Genomic DNA, 19,416 nt, shown 5'->3' on the forward strand with positions numbered 1-19,416 from the left:
TGATGCAAATGCATTTTCAATCGCCTGGGTTATTGAGGTGTTCTGCTAAAGCTGAGTGACAAAAGGCTTCCTCCCCCCGAATTTTCTCAGGATGAAAGGGGACAATGGCAAGAGACCATAGAAAGTGTCTGAGAGCAGTGGGCGCATGGAGCTTAGGGGACAGACAGGGCTCTGTGCCGTTTCGATGGCACTTTCTCTGGCCTCTGAAGCCTGTTGAACAGGCACTCCCTAAGGCACCTTGTGGGCCTCCCTTCCTTACAACATCAGTTCCATTCCCATAAAACTGATCAGAGCGATGGTTCAGGAAACTGTATAAAACATGCAATTTGCATTTCGAAATACAAATTTGTATCATTTAGTTAAATTTCTTCTAGGTCAAAGTAGCTGTACTTGAGACCAAAAGATCCACGTGGTTTGGAAACTTGAGAGGCTGCAATACTTGATGTAAAATTATTTAGACTATTTCTTCCCCCACAACTGAAAGTTGATAGAAAACTCCTGGATAGAATCATCTCTAGATACAGTGATCTATTTAAATGTAATGATGTACCTAATTAAAATTTTCATACTATTTATGTATTAAAAATGTGCATTTGGTTTGCATTTGTCTATAAAATATGATAAATAATATAAAACTTAGATAATGTTGTGTCAGGGAAAAGTTTGACAATTATGTACAGCCATACTGACATGCATTCACATTCCCCAAACATTGTAATTCCCAATAAAACTTTTGAAAAGTGCTCACCTTAATAAAAGCTATAGACATTTCCAATAGAATGCACTGATTTCTTTAAAAAAAAAAACTAGACTTATTATTTCACTGAAACATTAAAAATATAACTGAGGTGATACATATAACTTTGACTCAGATTTTCTCATCTGAATCAAGAGTTGTGTTACTAAATTGCAAAGGGCCACTAACTCCTGTTTCCATGCAGGGTTTTTGTTTTTTTTTTTCATAGTTTCCGGCACTAATTAAAAGAATGCAAAATAAGCAGTTTTCATGTTTCATGTGACTTCACTTGGAAGACCATCTAATTGCAGCAGATTAATTCAAGAAAGAATAGTTCACTCTTAAAGTGAAACTGTATTTTTATATTGAAGGGGGACTAACTGAAGAAACCGTAAAGGATTCTCCTAAGACACAACCACAGGCTTGGGCTGGAGGAAGAGAAGGGTTAGGTGAGCCAGACAGACTCGCATTCTGTGTGTGGGGACTTTTAGGCTCAGATAATTGAACTGTGTTTTCCAAGAGCCTCGTGATGTAAGAGCACAACCCAGGCAAGGACAAACATCGCTCTGAATTTTTGTTCATGAGTTGTCAAAAACATAGTGCATGAGTTGAGGAAAAAAATGCCAATTTCTCAGCGTTCACAAACCCATTTGCATTTGTAAATATATCTGGGAGGATACTGTTGAGGATATCTCATTCACGCAAAAACTGAAATGAACACTGCCCTGTGCATACACATACTTTCTTTACCTTCCAAACAACCCTGTCCTGGAATTTCCTTCTCTGTCATCTGTCGCCGTCTGTTTCCATAGACAGCAAATTGGCCGTAGGATGCGGGGAAGCAGGGCATGCTGCTCGTGAAAAATCCGTGCCTCCCTAGTCAGGGAGATGATGTTTATAAGGATACGCATGATTCACGTGCACACGTAAAAATGAAGTGCCCTACGTCTTTGTTGTTGTTGTTCTAGTTTTTAATGTTTATTTATTTTTGAGAGAGAGAGAGAGACAGAGACAGAGTGAGGGCAGTGGAGGGGCAGAGAGAGGGAGAGAGAATCCAAAGCAGGCTCCAGGCTCCGAGCTGTCTGCACAGAGCCCGAGGTGGGGCTCAAACCCACGGACCATGAGATCATGACCTGAGCCCGAGTCAGACACTTAACTGACTGAGCCCCCCAGGAGCCGCCCGCCCCCCACCGTTGTTGTTCTTTTTGTTGGGACATTTTATCAACGGGAATAAGAAAAGTGGAGCACAATCATGCACCTTGATCGTTTCGTTCCAAAACCAGTGATTCTTATATTCCATCTCACTAGATGTCAATTTTGTTGATCTGAGTTTGAAGAATCAACTCTTAGTTACATTGATTTGCTCTGTTCTTTTCTTGTTTCTCTGCTGTGTGTGTGTGTTGTGCATACATATACATACATACACTATATACAGTAATTTATTTATTTAAATTCAAATCAGTTCACATGCAGTGTAGTCCTGGCTTCAGGAGTAGAACCCAAGTGATTCATCATCACATACAACACCCAGCGCTCGTCCCGGAAGTGCTCTCCTGATGGCCCGTCACCCATCTGGCCCATCCCCCCAACCACCTCCCCTCCAGCAGCCCTCAGTTTGTTCTCTGGATTTAAGGGTCTCCTATGGTTTGCCTCCCTCTCTGTTTGTATCTAATTTTTCCTTCCCTTCCCATGTTCATCTGTTGTGCTTCTTCAGTTCCACATATGAGTGACATCATAGGATATTTGTCTTTCTGTCTTGATTTTATTTATCTCTAATCTGTATTTAACCACTTCTTTCTTGCAGCTTTGGATTTAGTTGGTTCTTTTTTTTTTAATTTCCTTAAGACATAAAGTCAGGCTGTTGATTCGAACTCTTGTTTGCGGCTGTGAATGTCCCTCTTGGCACCACTTTTGCGGCTCCCCGTAAGCTTTGGTGCGTCATGTTCTCATCGCAATTTTCTCAAGTTATTTTCTCCTTTCTGATTTCTTTCGACTCAGCGGTTCTCTGAAGCGTGTTAAATTTCCACGTATTTGTGAAATTTCACGTTTTTATTCTGCTGTTGGTTTCCAGTTTTACTTCACTGTGATTGGAAAAGATCCTTTGCGTGACCTCGGATGTTTAAGATTCATTAAGCATTTTGTCCTGTGGCCCGACGCAGGGTCTGCTCTGGAGCACCTCCCACGTGCACTTCAGAAGACAGGTGTAGTGTGCTGTTGCTGGGAGAAGTGTCAAAGAAGTATCTTTAAAAGAACTTTTGGAAAGCTGGCAGAGCCACAGAGTTGTACTGTGAGGACGAGCGTCCCACAAAGATGGGGCTGCGCAGGGTGGGGAGCAGGGCAGCCAGAGTGAGTGAGCCTGGCTTGTCCAAAGGAAGACCTACATAATTAAATATTCCGGGGGGGGGAGTCTATTTTTTGGGGGGATTTGGTATTCGCCAAATGTCAGCAATATAGGAGGATGATAGATAGATGACAGATGATGTATACATAGATGATAGACTGATAATGGGCAGATAGATAATAGATAGATACACAGATGGAGACAGACAGAGATATTCATAAATCTCATTTAACCAGCCCTGGAAGGAAGGATTTTACAGATGATAAAATAGGCTCGTGGAGCCACTCCCTTCCCTTTAACTACATGGCTGATAAAAGACCGATTTCATAGTGGATCTTAACCCCTTTCCATGGCACGGACTTTGCTTTCTTTTCTTTCTTTTTTTCACTTGTGATTTCTTGCAATTCACCTAACTTGAAGGAATGCCAAATAACTTCTCGGGTTCTTCTCATCTCCAATAGCCTGTATTTATCACGAATACTATTTCGCTGTTCATTGTATCCAGGCCTTAGCAGAGACACAGCACTACCAGTAGAGAACTCTCGCTCAGAACTTCTCCCAAGCTCGGGTTTGAGTTCTCTGCAAATGTTTTTTTTCTCTGTAGTTGTGGTCTTTGGTCAAGTTGTAGGCAGAATCCCATGATGGCCTCTAGGATGCAAGCTCCCTGTGACACCCCTGTGTCCTCTCCTCTTCTGAGTGTGGCGAGGGTCTGTGCGTGGGGGCAATCTCTCACTCTATCAGGTTCCTCCATAGGGGCTGGTGGTTCCCATGATTACCCTACGATAGATATATATGCCTTCACTTTAGCTGTCTGGAGAAGCATTCTCCCACTGGTCTTGAAGAACTTGCTGCCATAGTATGAGGTAGCCACCTGGCTTGGCCTGAAGGTGTCCCCATACAGCTCAGAGTGACCTCCAGCCACAGCCAACAAGAAAATGACTAGGATTTTAGTCCCACAGCTGCAAAGGGCTGAATTTTGCAAACAGCCAGAATGAGTCCCCAAGAGGCTACCCAGATCCAGATGAGAAATCAAGGCCAACACCTCCCTTTTAGACGTACAAGAACCCGAGCAGAGGACCCAGCCTCGCCATGCCAGACTTCTACACTTCGACCGGCACAGAGTGTGAGATGGTGAAGGTGGTGTTTTAAGCTGCCAAGTGTGTGGTCATTTGTTACACAGCAGACAATGGACACTGGTCCGTGTCAATCGGGGCCTCTCCTCACGGTCCCTCTCCTCACAGTGTTTTATACAGTCAATCCTTCAACAAGCACAGTCTAACTTCCCTGAAGGTTTTAAGGACATTCGGGAAGACACCTGTACCCTTCCCACCATCTCCCCACCTGTCTATCTACAGGGCCAACCAAATCTTTATTCCTTGCGGGCAGACCGGTTTCTCTCCCTATGCTGAAATTTTGCTGACATTCTGCAAACAAGAGTTTCGGTGTCTAACACAAAGGGCCTGAAGAAGTATTATTCCAAACAAATACAGCGCTCATTCCAAGAAATATTCTACAAGATTGATTTTTCCAGGGTAAAATTCATAAAAATAACAGTGATAAACATACCAGTGTGAGCACCTCGTAGGTACCGTATGCCGTGCTAGGTGATTTACATGCTATTTGCAACTGTTACAACGGCACCTCGAGGTGGACTCACTATTGACATCCTTCTTGGAACTAAAGAGAGGTGGGGGGACCCTGATCAGAAGCAGAAAGTAGTTGCTGCTGGGACTGGAACCCAGACTCCCCTGGCTGTGAAGCCCAAGACAGTAAGTATTCTGCACGTCCCCTCGTGAGAACAGTCGTGCAGGTTTTGCTCCAAATCTAATAGCCTTGGGTAGAAGGGAAGCTTGGTTTTGGCACTCCGTCTCTGCGACCAGTAACGACCCTGATCCCGCCAACGAGCATGAGAATCCGTGGCGGTCTGCTGTGTGCAGCAGCCAGGGTGCCAAGTGCAGGGGCTTTAGATACGCCAGCACAGATCTGGGTCCCAACCGCTTCCTTACGGTATGTTTGAGATCCTGACAGAGTTCCCGAGTCTCTCTACGTCCCACTTCTGCTCTGTGTGAAAGGGTACTGCTGGGGTTCATACCTGTTAGGGCTCCCGCGAGGGCTCAGAGAGGTTACACACATCCACACGGGACGTCCGGCATATGGGAAGCCTTCGGTGGGTGTCCCATACAACTATGGCCGTTACTGCTGCGCCCCGCTCTGGCCTGGAGGGCCCGAGACCCCCAGCAGACGCACAGAGAGGACAGCAGCGCGTTTCCCACGTGGGGAAGCGGCACGACGAACTCCAAGCGAGGGGAGTTCACCAGCTTGTGCACTTACTCTATTCTTTACGTTGTATTTGTAAATCGAGTCAGGCACGGCTTCCGGCCTTACTCCGTGTAAACACGTCAGGGGGTTTGGGATCCCATCACTCAGGAGTCTGCGAAGTGTGACCCAAAGGCTGGGCACGGGGACAGAACACAAGGCCACCTGTGTGCTGTGAGACACTGAGCAGAAGTCTCCGTTTTGATGGACTGGGGCTACGTTACTTCCTCTACGGGAGAGGTAGCCACATGAGGGATGGGTTTGGCTCGTAGCAGAGACTCAATAAATGGTGGTGATGATCTTCATGCGCCTAGTACGGATGAGAGCTGCAACGTGGAAGTGTGAACTGTCACTACCATCTAGTGGCAGTGGTCAGAAATGTAGTCACTGAGGAACGCGAGAAAAAAAAAAAGTTCACCCTCAGAGCGTGTTCTCTTCCAGACCCTCCTGCGAGACCAGCCCTGACGCCCCAAGGTGCCCGGTACCTCACAGATGAGCTGCCCTCTTCAGCAGCTGCTTCTAGCTAAGTGCCATCCACGGGGGAGCTGGGAACAGGCATCCAAACACTGTCTCCTGTAGTTCGGATGAGAAATCCGAGAAAATGAAATCTGACCTGGCAGGAGTCCGGATTTACTGAGAGCCCTCACCCGCAGCACTGTGGAACAGCGAATTGAATCCTTTCTTTCTTATATGGCTTATATCCCTGTGACGCCCCTGTGATATGTTATTGTTCAGGGTGCTTGTTTTAAACAAGCTAAGGTATCAGGCAACGAGACTACATACTACACCCGCTGCATTCCAGAAACTGGCCAGGCACAGGACGTCAGCTCACTGCAAGGTGGCAAAAGATACTTAAAATGAGTCCCTCAGGAATTTAAGACAACGGTTCATAAACGTGTGCACAAACTCCTATATATCAATCTTTTTTTTTTTCAAAGAACTAATATTTACGGGTCGATTTGGATGGCTGCACTCTTACGATGAAATCATGGGCGCTGCATTTCCTTTCATGACATTTTCGGAGCATCTTTTACTTCACGCAGATTCCAGGCTGATTTACAACACGCTATGTGTGCCCGAAGCAGGTATCACCTCACACATTATCAAGAATCAAAACACTTGTAACTACTCGGTGGGAGCTGGAAATTCTAGGGCAAGAAATCAGGAACACTTAAACAACCGAAGACATCCCGTCCATTAGCACTTGGCACACACTCGGTTAGATATTATAGATTCAATAAACACTTTTTAATTAATTCAACATCCCTGTCTCCCATATTTCAACAGCGATGTTCCTTTTATTTTTCTTGAATATAGAATAATGAGCATTTCTTCCATTAAAGCTGTTTATTTAGGAAGGGTAATGATGTAGTCTGACATGTATCATATTCTCGTTACAGAAAAGTTCATGAGACTCTGTGATTAGCGATTTTTATGCTTACGATGCAAAACCGGTGGCCATATGGCTCAGTGCTACCTGCATGGTTAAAAGAGCAGAATGTTTCGGTTTCTGGAACAAGACTTGAAAATGAGGATTGCATGTGAAAGCCCAGATTTACAACCGCCCTTGGAAAATCAGGAGATGGGCTGGGCAGAGCCGATGCACCATTCACACATGGCAACCGTCAACCGGAACCGAACGTGACAGCTCAGCTGGGGGGCACAGGCACTCACTCTGCCTCTGTCTCCATCACCCAGCAAAGGGACCCAGCTCCACTAGTGTGGTCAGCCCGGCCTCATCCCCTCTAGCTACCCATCAAAGCCTGCAGTCCTGTACTGCTCTCCCATCACACCAGCCACTTCCTCAACGGCCCTGCAAGCCCTCCGTCCACACTGTCCACGGAGCCACCACGCCACCCCACCTGCACGGGGACCTGCTTGTCGCCCCCGGAATGCCACGATGGCTTCCACTCCTGCCTCGCCCACAAATGGTTCTGCACACAGCAGGCACGAAACCTTCTTCAGCTTCCAAACCAATCAAAGTACACACCTTCCAGAAGCTTCTCTCCTTGCAATGAGGATGGAAGTCCAAACACATTCATAGAGCCTGAGAGGCAGTTATCCCTTCCGCCCTGAGTGAGTGGCTTCTCAGACAAATCCTACTCCCACCAGTCACCCCAAACCCATAGATAACCATGTTTCTCTCCCCACAACGTGCCCACATCCTCAGGTTCAAGGCTTTGGCACTTGCTGAGGGCTCCGCCTGCAGGGATCCCCCCCAGGCCACCTCTGGTCCATCACTAGTCCTTCCTCCCCCCAGGCCACCTCTGGTCCATCACTAGTCCTTCCTCCCCCCAGGCCACCTCTGGTCCATCACTAGTCCTTCCTCACTCCAGGCCACCTCTGGTCCATCACTAGCCTTTTTCCCCCCAGGCCACCTCTGGTCCATCATTAGTCCTTCCTCCCCCCAGGCCACCTCTGGTCCATCACTAGTCCTTTTTCCCCCCAGGCCACCTCTGGTCCATCACTAGTCCTTCCTCGCCCCAGGCCACCTCTGCTCCATCACTAGTCCTTTTTCCCCCCAGGCCACCTCTGGTCCATCACTAGTCATTTTTCCCCCCAGGCCACCTCTGGTCCATCACTAGTCCTTCCTCGCCCCAGGCCACCTCTGGTCCATCACTAGTCCTTCCTCCCCCCAGGCCACCTCTGGTCCATCACTAGTCCTTTTTCCCCCCAGGCCACCTCTGGTCCATCATTAGTCCTTCCTCGCCCCAGGCCACCTCTGGTCCATTACTAGTCCTTTTTCCCCCCAGGCCACCTCTGGTCCATCACTAGTCCTTCCTCGCCCCAGGCCACCTCTGGTCCATCACTAGTCCTTTTTCCCCCCAGGCCACCTCTGGTCCATCACTAGTCCTTTTTCCCCCCAGGCCACCTCTGGTCCATCACTAGTCCTTCCTCGCCCCAGGCCACCTCTGGTCCATCACTAGTCCTTCCTCCCCCCAGGCCACCTCTGGTCCATCACTAGTCCTTTTTCCCCCCAGGCCACCTCTGGTCCATCATTAGTCCTTCCTCGCCCCAGGCCACCTCTGGTCCATCACTAGTCCTTTTTCCCCCCAGGCCACCTCTGGTCCATCACTAGTCCTTCCTCGCCCCAGGCCACCTCTGGTCCATCACTAGTCCTTTTTCCCCCCAGGCCACCTCTGGTCCATCACTAGTCCTTTTTCCCCCCAGGCCACCTCTGGTCCATCACTAGTCCTTTTTCCCCCCAGGCCACCTCTGGTCCATCATTAGTCCTTCCCCGCCCCAGGCCACCTCTGCTCCATCACTAGTCCTTTTTCCCCCCAGGCCACCTCTGGTCCATCACTAGTCCTTCCTCGCCCCAGGCCACCTCTGCTCCATCACTAGTCCTTTTTCCCCCCAGGCCACCTCTGGTCCATCACTAGTCCTTTTTCCCCCCAGGCCACCTCTGGTCCATCACTAGTCCTTCCTCGCCCCAGGCCACCTCTGGTCCATCACTAGTCCTGTTTCCCCCCAGGCCACCTCTGGTCCATCACTAGTCCTTCCTCCCCCCAGGCCACCTCTGGTCCACCACTAGTCCTTTATCCCCCCAGGCCACCTCTGGTCTATCACTAGTCCTTCCTCCCCCCAGGCCACCTCTGGTCCATCACTAGTCCTTCCTCCCTCTCCCAGAAGACCACCAGGGCTACCACGGATGAAAGGGCACGGCTTCTTCCCTGCAGGCCTCGCTCCACCCGTCCCGGGTTTCATCATATGTTATTTGTGTTCAGGCTTATGTCTTCATCCACTGGATTAGAAGCTTTGGTGAAAGCGGCTATTTGTGTGTGTGTGCAGATCTCTATTTCCAGGGCCTGAATTGGTGCAGAGCAGAGAGGAAGGTGACGCACGGACACCTGCAGAGACGCTCGCTTTGTGCCTGGCAGTGAAAGTGAGGCTCTCGGGTGATGCAACGCACCCAAGCAGCTCGCCCTCGCCCCAAACCTTCAAAACTGCTCCCGTCACTACCTCACTGTTGGGCTGTCCCGTCACACGCCTGTGGAACCAAGTGTGGGGCTGTGACATAAAATTAAAGATACAGAACACCCAAAGCTAAGAGTCTCTGGCCGCCTCTTTATTACAAAGGGAAAAGGAGAAAACACCTGTGGAAAACGACAGAAAACTGAAGTGTGCCGAGCCACCTTGAGATTCCGGTGGATAATGTTCCTGAACCAGACAGAGTTAGAAAACGATCTCCTTTAAATCAGCCGCAATCACATCAGGCACAGATGGGAAGTCTTCTGTTCCACGTACCTCGTTTCCAGACTGAGAAACAATCTTTTAAATCCTTCTTACGTACACATCTGAAACAAACCACGCAGGGCCGCGCTGTGGTGAGCACGGTGTGCTCTTCGAAGTGGACATTTCTCTGGTGTGAGTTGTTCGTAAGCTTGTCTGCCACAGAGTTTTCACGCATGGAAATTAAGCGGGTGGTGTTACACACAATGACAGCTTAGTCTTGGATAAAAACGCCTTCCCCCCATGCCTCCGGCTTATTAAACTCTGAATTTTAACCAACGCCTCCTGATTTACTTTACGCACAAAGCAAACTTCTCATCTGGCAACGCAGCAGAGGGAGTTAATTAAATTCAGTGCTAACAGTTTCTGTTACAAATACCCAGAGCTTTTGCACCACATCTGTGCGGCCACTGAATGTCCTTAAAAACAAAAGGCTTTATTTTTAGATACAGCTTAACACCATTTTTAAAGTTGAAATTTCTTCCTAATCGTGTACTTTGGCATTTGTGAACACATTATATTTATCTTACTTTGCCCCACATCCTTTTAAGAAAATTAACCAGAGGGGTGCCTGCGGGGGTCAGTTAGCTTAAGCATCTGATTCTCTGATTTCGGCTCAGGTCACGATCTCATGGTTCATGGGTTCAAGGCCCACAATGGGCTCCTCGCTGACAGCATGGAGCTTGCATGGGATTCTCTGGCTCCTCCCTCTGTGCCCCTCCCCCTGCTCATACTCTTGTGCTCTCTCTCTCTCTCTCTCTCAAAATAAATAAGTATTTTTAAAAATACAAAGAAAATCAACCAGACTCTTTTGTTTCCTATGGAAATTCCTTTCGAGTTACGTTATGATGAAACACTTGAACCCTAAGGGTTCTGACCTTAACATCCATACTTAGTATCTATTAATCAACTAATATTTGTCAGGTGCTGTCCTAAGTTCTTCAGCATTATGTTTTCTTCTTTCTTCAGCTTTATTGAGATATAACTGGCGCACAAAACCCACACGTAATTAATGCATGCAATTTAATGAGCTTAGTCACATGCATACACTCATGCCACCATCACTGCAAGGAAGGTAGTAAACATTTTCTTCACCTCCAAAAGGATCCTTGTGCCCCCTCTTTTTTGTAGGAAAAACAGTTAACAGGAGATCTATCCTCTCAATAAATTTTTATTTTTATTTATTTATTTTTTTAATTTTTTTTTTCAACGTTTATTTATTTTTTTGGGGGGGACAGAGAGAGACAGAGCATGAACGGGGGAGGGGCAGAGAGAGAGGGAGACACAGAATCGGAAACAGGCTCCAGGCTCTGAGCCATCAGCCCAGAGCCCGACGCGGGGCTCAAACTCCCGGACCGCGAGATCGTGACCTGGCTGAAGTGGGACGCTTAACCGACTGCGCCACCCAGGCGCCCCTCAATAAATTTTTAATTGCCCAACATCTTATTGTTAACTCTAGGAACGATGTTGTACAGCAGATCTCTGAAACACACTCGTCTTGGAGAGCTGTGATTTTACGCCCATTAAACAAGAACCGTCCACGCGGTCCTCCCCCAGCCCGTGATAATCACCACCCTAATGTCTACTTCTAAACCTTCAGCTATTTTAGATGCCTCATGGAAGCGGGGCCGTGCGTTATTCACAGTAGCCAAGATATGGAAGCAACCCGAAGGTACACGGACAGATGAATGAGAAAAGAAAAGAGTCTATCCATGCAGTGAAATATTATTCAGCCTTAAAACAGAAGCAAATCCTGCCATTGGCGACAGCGTGGATGGGCCTGGAAGACATTATGTAAAATACATCATTCGCTCGAGCCCCTCGGCATTATTTTCCCCCCACAGCTCTGAAGGTAAGAATTCCATTATGTCGTCATTCCACAATACTTCTGATCATTTGCCATTTTCCAAGTAAAGTTCTAGGATTGCCTATACAGTGGTGAATGGAACAGACGTGGCCTCTGCCCTTACTTGCCCTCTAGGGCGGTGTCAGAGGCAACAGACGCATCACTGACTATTTGCGTGTCCCACGGGGGCAGTACCAGGGAGAAGCAGCGAGCAGGGAGACGGATGTGGAAGGCAGGGAGGGGTTTGCTCCCAGGCCGCACAGAGATCTATAGCACGTGGCAGGTCAGTCTGCACATATCCGAGAGGAGATCGTGTCGGACAGAGAAGACGGAAGCCCTGAGACACAGAGTGCTCGATGTGTTTGAGAAACCACGAGGACGACGATGAGCTGGGGCAGTGTGGGGCTGGAGCAGGACACGGGACCGAGGGGCCATGGGGGGAGGCTGGTGGGGAGCCTTGAAGAACATCATTAGGACTTCTGATTTTCTACGGAGACAGGCGACAGGTCGCCGGAGAGTTCTGAGCGTAGGAGTGATACACAGCAACTTTCAAAAGAATCGCTTTGGTTACCGTGTTGAGGGGCAAAGGCAGAAATAAGGGGATCAGTCAGGAGAGAGTTGCGATAATCTAGGTGAGACGCGATGGCTGCCGAGACCTCTGTGTGATTCACGGAAGTGGGGGAGGGCTGGATACCGGCTCTGGGGCGTAGAGTATTTGTAGGTGTTTGCGGAGAGAGGCGGGGTATGAGAGGTGGAATTGGAAATCACTATGGAGTTTATTTTGTAACCTACGTAACTGACAGAGAGAAACGGACATTGTCCGAGAAGAGGATGGTAGGAACAGGTTTTGGAGAGAAAATCTAGGTCTGTTCTGGACGAGCTATGTTGAAATGCCTATTGGACATGTAAATGCAGGAGCTGAGTAGACAACCGGATGCATGTAGAGTTAAGAGTAGGGAATCTGTCTAGAGAAATCTTTGGAAGAGGGCAACCTATACACTACAGTATTTCAAGCTACAGGATGGAGTGAGTGTCAACAGGAAAAAGAGCCGAGCCCGCGATGTGCCATATTCAAGGGGGAGGGGCACTGAGTGGCATCAGCAAAGGCACTGAAGGGGCACATACAGTTTCACATCAAGCTTTGTGTTTGGCTAGCAGCACACATACTAAAACTGGAACAATAAAGACAAGACTAGCATGGCTCTTGAGCAAGGATGACACACACATTGATGAAATGTTCCATGTTTTCTGCATGAACAAAACAAGAAGCTTGATGAGAAACCAGAAGAAAGCAGCAATCATCAAAACAAAACAGGGTCTCCTGGGTGGCTCAGTCAATTAAGCGCCTCACTTCAGCTTTATGTCGTAAAGCTGAACATAATCCAATGTTCTTGGATTCAAGCCCCGCATTGGGCTCTGTGCTGACAGCTCAGAGCCTGGAGCCTGCTTCGGATTCTGTCTCCTTCTCTCTCTGCCCCTCCTCTGCTCACACCCTGTCTCTCTCTCCAAAATAAATAAACATTAAAAAATTTTTAAAAAACACACAAAAACTAGAGTTGAAATGAACAATAATTGAACTAAAGAATTCACAAGTTTCAGAAGTAGAGTTGACAACATATGGAAGAAACTACTGGCAATTTGGAGGATAAGACATTGGAAATTGCCCAATCAGAGGGAGAAAAGAGGGGCACCTGAGTGGCTCAGCTGGTTAGCATCTGACTCTTAATTACAGCTCAGGTCATGATCTCATGGTTTGTAAGTTCTAGCCCTGCGTCAGGCTCTGTGCTGACAGCACGGACCTGCTTGGGATTTTCTCGCTGTCCCTCCCCTGCTCTCTCTCTCTCAAAATAAATCAATTAACATGAAAAAAAAGAGGACACAGAAATTTAAAAAGAATGAGAAAGAGTGAGGAAAGCCTATGGGAATTATGGGACACAGTAAAAAGGAGGAATATTAACATGGAAATTCCAGGAGAAAAGAAAGAGAATGAGCCATCAAGTATATTTAGAACAATAATGGCCCAAAGCTTCCTGAACCAGAGGAGACAAATGAACATCCAGATCCCCTAGACTCAAAGGACCCCAAACAGGTTGATCGTGCGTTGGGCTGCCCCGAGACACATTTTGACTCCATTGTCAAAAGTCAGCAAGACAAAGGAGGGGAGTTCCGTCTAAGGAAACCCCCACGAGAACAAACTCAGCCCAAATTAACACAGAAAGGAAACGATAAAGATTAGCGCAGAAATAAATGAAATAGAGAATAGGAAAAGAGTAGAAAAGGCTAACCAAACTGAGAGTTGGTTCTTTGAAGAGATAAACTAAATTGACAAACCCTTAGCTAGACTGACCAAGGGAAAAAAAGGAAAAGAACTGAAATGAACAAAATTATAAATGATAGAGGAGAAATTACACCTGATACCATAATAGATACAAAGGATCATAAAAGTCTACTATGGACAATTATGCATTAGCAAACTGGGCAACCTAGAAGAAACAGAAAAATTCTTAGAATCCTACAGTTTATAAGACTGAATCAGGAAGAAATGGAAAATCGTTATTAACAGACTGCTATTAATAAGGAGACTGAATCAGTAAGCCAAAATCTCCCAACAAAGAAAAGACCAGGACCATATGGCTTCACTGGAGAATTTTACCAAACATCTAAAGAAGAATTAACATTAATCTTTCTCAAAATCTTCCAAAAAAAAAAAAAAAAACACAAACAAACAAACAAGGAGAGAAGACTCTTAAACTCGTTATTTGAGGCCAGCATTATCCTGATACCAAAGCCAGAAAAGTACCCTACTAGAAAGGAAAACTAGAGGTCTCACACATTTGGATGAATTTGTTTTCCTCATTTGATAATTTTGTTTTCTGAAGATAATATAGATATTGTCAGATTTTAGTGGTTTTTGATTCAGTATGTGACTATAAACTGGCCCCTAGGAAGCTGGAATTAATTGTTTCCTCCACTGTGGCTGGGTCTCTGGACTCGTCCTCACAGGCATCGGACTTCACACATGACTTCCTGGTGCACGCCAGAACCATACAGTATTCCCTTCCGGGCTTCCTGTAACGTGCCCTTGCTTCTCTTGGAAAACATATCCCCTCGCTCAAATCAGAAAAGCCCCAAGAAGCTTCAGCTCCAGTAAGCACGTCAATACTTCCCCCAAACTCCCACATTTATGCCATTGATTTCTTGATGAGGAACCCAGTAGATTCAGAAACACAAGACCAGTGGAATTCTGGACTCGGCGGCTAGAAAGTCCAATTCCAGGCAAGGGCACAGGAGCTCTGTTTCGTGGCTGCTAACGTGGTAGCCCTGTGCCCAAGGAAGATGGGCAGGGGAGGCCAGGAGAAACCTAGTGCTCGTCCTGCCGCATACTCTTCAGAGTATCTCCTTCTCATCTTTCCCCACACTCACTCACAGAACCGTCTAAAGAAAGTCCTAACTCCCACTGCAGTATCCTAGTAGCATCACCCCCGGAATAACTCTCAAATCCATACCTCCTCTGACTCTCACTTAACTCATCTGAACGACCAATATCTCCTGCTTGGAACCATTCAATGCCTGAGTTTCCTTAACTGGCAATCACAGGAGGCGGTTTTGCGTGAGACTGGTGTTTTCAACTTGACCCGCTACACGGTGCCGGTGCTCAGGGTGATGGACACTGACTGAGGGATCCGCTGGTGGAAGTTTCCCCAAACTAGGGCAGAGAGTGTCCTCATGGGGTGAATGCACTGCTGATTCCTGACATGAGGCTGGGAGCCGGCCGATGAATGCAGAGCCATATTGATGGTGTTCCCTTTCCTCTGAATTATCTCCCCAAACTTCCCTTAGCGTGTCGCTGAATGTCTCATAAAGGAAAGAAGCTTCACTGTGCGATAAAATATTGAGACAAGAATTTCATTGTAAAGGAGGGGTTTTTATCCACCACCACCCAACTGGACCCATCACACACTGATGTTACTGTATATATTGTCAAGTGCGGACTGTGGGGATTGACAGGTGGAAGAAGTTTCTATATTTTCACTATCCGCTCATTTAATTATGTGCGCCCCCCTGTTGTTTCATATTTTATTGCCACTTCTGTCATGTGCACGTATCTGATGGACCAAAGTGGCAATTTCTAAAGATGACGTATGAAGTAGAAGAGGAGTATCCTAGGTCTATTGACAATTCTGATAAGGTTAGTGATACAGCATTAGAACCTTTTGAATCGTTTCACTGAGCTAATGCTACATGAAACACAAAGGAACTCTGCCTTGACAACGAAAGCCGTTTGTCGTGGGTTTTACGTGGGGAATGTAAGTTGTCCCATTCACTGTGCATCGCTACTGGAAAACACCTTACAAACGCAGTACTGACTTCAGCAAAATTGAGGATGCTCAACTTCAAATCAAAGCCACTCAATGGGTAATTGCGCTGATTATTTTAAAGGCTACTGGAATCTCAAATAGAGTAAAGCTTTCGCTGAGGAACAAAAAGTCACACTGGTGGAGAGGCTCAGGAAGTAAGTCATTTAGCAGCAGAATTTATTGACCAGAAAAGGCAAAGTCAAACCGTTGGTGAAACCTTAGTAATGCGGCATGAAAAACTACAGTGACTATATAGTGAGAATTCTAAAGTAGGATACAAGGAGCCAAAATACTTTCTACTCTGCACTGCTCCAAAAGTCAACAGGTTGATAACATGTCCCTGATACCGAGGAAGATCTCTACGAAACAGCTCCTCTATCAAGGCAATAGTCAAAAGATCCACTGACAAAACTCGTGGTGAAATTTAAGAATTTTTTTTTCTGCTTTAAATAAGCAAAGACCAAGATGCATTTAATGATTTTCTCTCTTGTCCGGAAACAAGAGATCTTGGAGAAACTCGTGTCAGTATCTGTACAGACCATTCCCATCGATTGTTGACCTCATGGAAGGTTCTGCCTCTACTGCTGAAAGAAACAAACAAAAACAAACAAAAAAACCCTGATGTCCTCACCACACATTGTTTGCTTTGCAGTGGGGTACCTCCTGAAGAGCTTCTGAGCAATGCTGTAAGAAATACCTAACCGGGTAAGATAAAGACAAGTTTCAGAATGTTTCAAGACTGGACACTGAGACAAAGAATGTTACTGACAATGAAAAAGCGGAAGAAATGAGAGTTAGCAGTCCTTTCTCATCAAGTGAACCTGCTGAAGTGGCTTCCTTAGCCCCGTGGAGAAAATGATTTGGCTTGATACAATCATACAACTGAATTTAAAAGGAAATCGGAACATTGGAGAAACCATGCTACAAAAGAAAATCCTAAAACGTTTCCAGTGATGATTGGGTCTAGAACAGGGAAGGGCATCATATACCGCCTGTCGTTTTCAAACCTTCTGGAAAAACCACAGAATGGGACCAACTAGTATTTCCCCTCTCTTCACAGAGGTGGAGAGCTGGGTGAGGAACTCTCTTTCCAAATCTTCTGTTCAGCTGGAGAGCTGGACTTTGAGGGAAGAACAGGAATGTGAACTATGGTCTGGTGTCATCACCCCTGCCCCAGCCCCTGGAGTCTGAGGAAGAGGAACATTCTGCCATATCTAAGAAAACGGGAACCCCTTAGCCGCAAGGTGAATTTCTTACATGTGTGAGCAAGCGTCTTGTTTTCAAGCATCAGGAATGAAGACAAAAAGTCACCATTCAGTAAAAAAAAAAAAAAAAATGAAAGTCTCGTGTGCTTAGGTCAGATTTACACTGAGAAGCAAAAAATGGTGAAGCAAAAAAGCAATTTTCACATAAAGATACACTTGGTTTACGTTTGTAGTTATAAAAACCCCACTTCTTGTATGTACACAGATTTATAAGAGGGCAAGAGATCAACACTTGTGTGCGCTATTTTTCTATCGTTGTGCCTGTATTTGTGCCTGGCCACATCATGCAACAAGAAAATACGTTCCAATCCTGTGTAAAACTGTAGGTTCTATTTCTATTCTTATTCATTTACTATTTACATAGTAACTTTACTACTTCACACTAATAAGCTTGAGTTTGAGAAAAATGTAATTTGACTTACATGTATTTGCTACCTGTAAGTCAAAGCCACCGAGCCTACCTTCATGAAAGAAATAAATTGTTTTGTCGTAAACCAATTATTTAACAGAAATGTATGATGTTTTTCTTGTACGTGTTTAACATTTATGATAGTAAGAAAAGAAAAAAAAGTGGGGCTCCTGGGTGGCTCAGTTGGTTAATTGTCCAACCTCAGCTCGGGTCATGATTTCACAGCTTGTGGGTTCAAATCCTGCATTGGGCTGTGTGCTGACAGCTCGGAGCCTGGAGCATGGTTCAGATTCTATGTCTCCCCCTCTCTCTGCGCCCCTCTCCCCACCATCTCGTGCTCTGTCTATGTCTCTCAAATATAAATACAAAATGTTAAAAAACTTTTTCTTAAAATTTTTTTAATGTTTTAGTTATTTTTGAGACAGAGAGAGACAGAGCATGAGCAGGGGAGGGGCAGAGAGAGGGGGAGACACAGAATTGGAAGCAGGCTCCAGGCTCCGAGCTGTCAGCACAGAGGCCGATGCGGGGCTCGAACTCACGAACTGCAAGATCATGACCTGAGCTGAAGTTGGATGCTTAACCGACTGAGCAACACAGGTGCCCCTTAAATGCTCCCGTTCTTAGATTTTACTATAATTTCCCTTATTTTTGATTGGGAAGAGTTCTAGGTAAAAGGCCAGGTAAAGGACGAAAAGGAAAAAGGAATAAAGGCCTCCGGTGTAGGAACAAGGGGCCACAGTATGGCCATCCCTCCAGCTGCCCAATTCCTAAGCCTTGGAGCTGTGTATTAACCTTCTGGATCTTTTCTTCCCATACTCAATCATCAGCAAGTCTTCCGAAGCCTCTTCCTCAGGAATGTATCCAAAATCTGAGCGCCTGCCACTTCTGCCCTCACCCACTTATTCCAACCCCACTGGCCTTTCTGGTGCTTCTCATTTCGTGCAACTCACTCCTACCACAGGACATTGGCACTGCCTACACTGACCTCCCCTCCCCCATCCTCACATCTTCCAAGGCTCAGCTCAGGCGACAGCCCTGCACACAGTCTCCGGCACACATCACACCCACACTCCATGACCTTGACCTCATCAACCTCTATCCCTTTGTTAAATTTTACCCGTTCACTGACTTGTTTGTTTGCTTTTCGTGGCACCTATCGGCACCTGGTCTGGGCACCACTGTGTTCCTAGGCCCTAGACAGATGACACGCAGACACTCCACGGACGTCGTAACTACGTGATGAGCAGACACACAAAGAGGGCACACGCAGCTCGTGTGTACGTGGTGGAGACGTCTGCTTCCTTGGTTGGAAATGGAGAACGGCGTCGCACCACCGGCCCTCTCAGCACATCCCCACTCACATCTCAACGGGAACACAGTAACACCTGTTCTCAGGATGCGCCAGCCACCTGTCAGGACGAGCCTGTACCTACCGTAAGCACCGGTCTCCCTCCACCTCCAGAGCTGAGGCAGCGCTGGATAGTGGTGAAAGAGGTACACTTTACCTCTTCATGGCTCCGTTTTCTTACCTTTAAGGCAAAAACTCTAGTAACAGAGCCTGTGACATGGAGTGTTTAAGGATTCAGCACAACAGTGGACGAAATGCCTTTCCGTTTCTAAAATCGGTTGATCTCTCCAGCAAAATCAGCTAATATCTTCTGGCACTTTCTTTTTCTTTTCTGTGCTGTAGCATCTCCCACCCACTCCCATCTTTAAGGTATCTGGAAATTCCAACAAGTGAATACACTTTTTATGCCAAAATACATTTTAAAATTCATGAGCCTGAAAATTCATTGGCTTTAAGCCTTTGGGTAGACACAGTGGGTAAGTGATCCAGGAGGCAGTGGATGAAACAAACTTATCTGTCTTCTGGGAACCTAGGAGAACAAAATAGATTTTACTGGATATGTGA

At 46.4% G+C, this 19,416-nt stretch overlaps 1 protein-coding gene and 1 non-coding gene across 2 annotated transcripts in view; one reads left to right on the plus strand and one right to left on the minus strand.

Moving 5' to 3' along the window:
• CSMD1 (CUB and Sushi multiple domains 1) overlaps positions 1–19,416 on the minus strand; it is a gene marked incomplete at its 5' end in the record, with an annotated part of 688,146 nt that overhangs the window by 516,933 nt on the left and 151,797 nt on the right. The window lies entirely within an intron of this gene.
• On the plus strand, positions 12,616–12,721 carry LOC125165017 (U6 spliceosomal RNA). The gene has a single exon (XR_007151925.1). It is a non-coding gene; the product is annotated as a U6 spliceosomal RNA (small nuclear RNA).

This window comes from Prionailurus viverrinus, chromosome B1 (genome assembly GCF_022837055.1).
Source record: "Prionailurus viverrinus isolate Anna chromosome B1, UM_Priviv_1.0, whole genome shotgun sequence".
NCBI classification, from domain to species: Eukaryota; Metazoa; Chordata; class Mammalia; order Carnivora; family Felidae; genus Prionailurus; species Prionailurus viverrinus.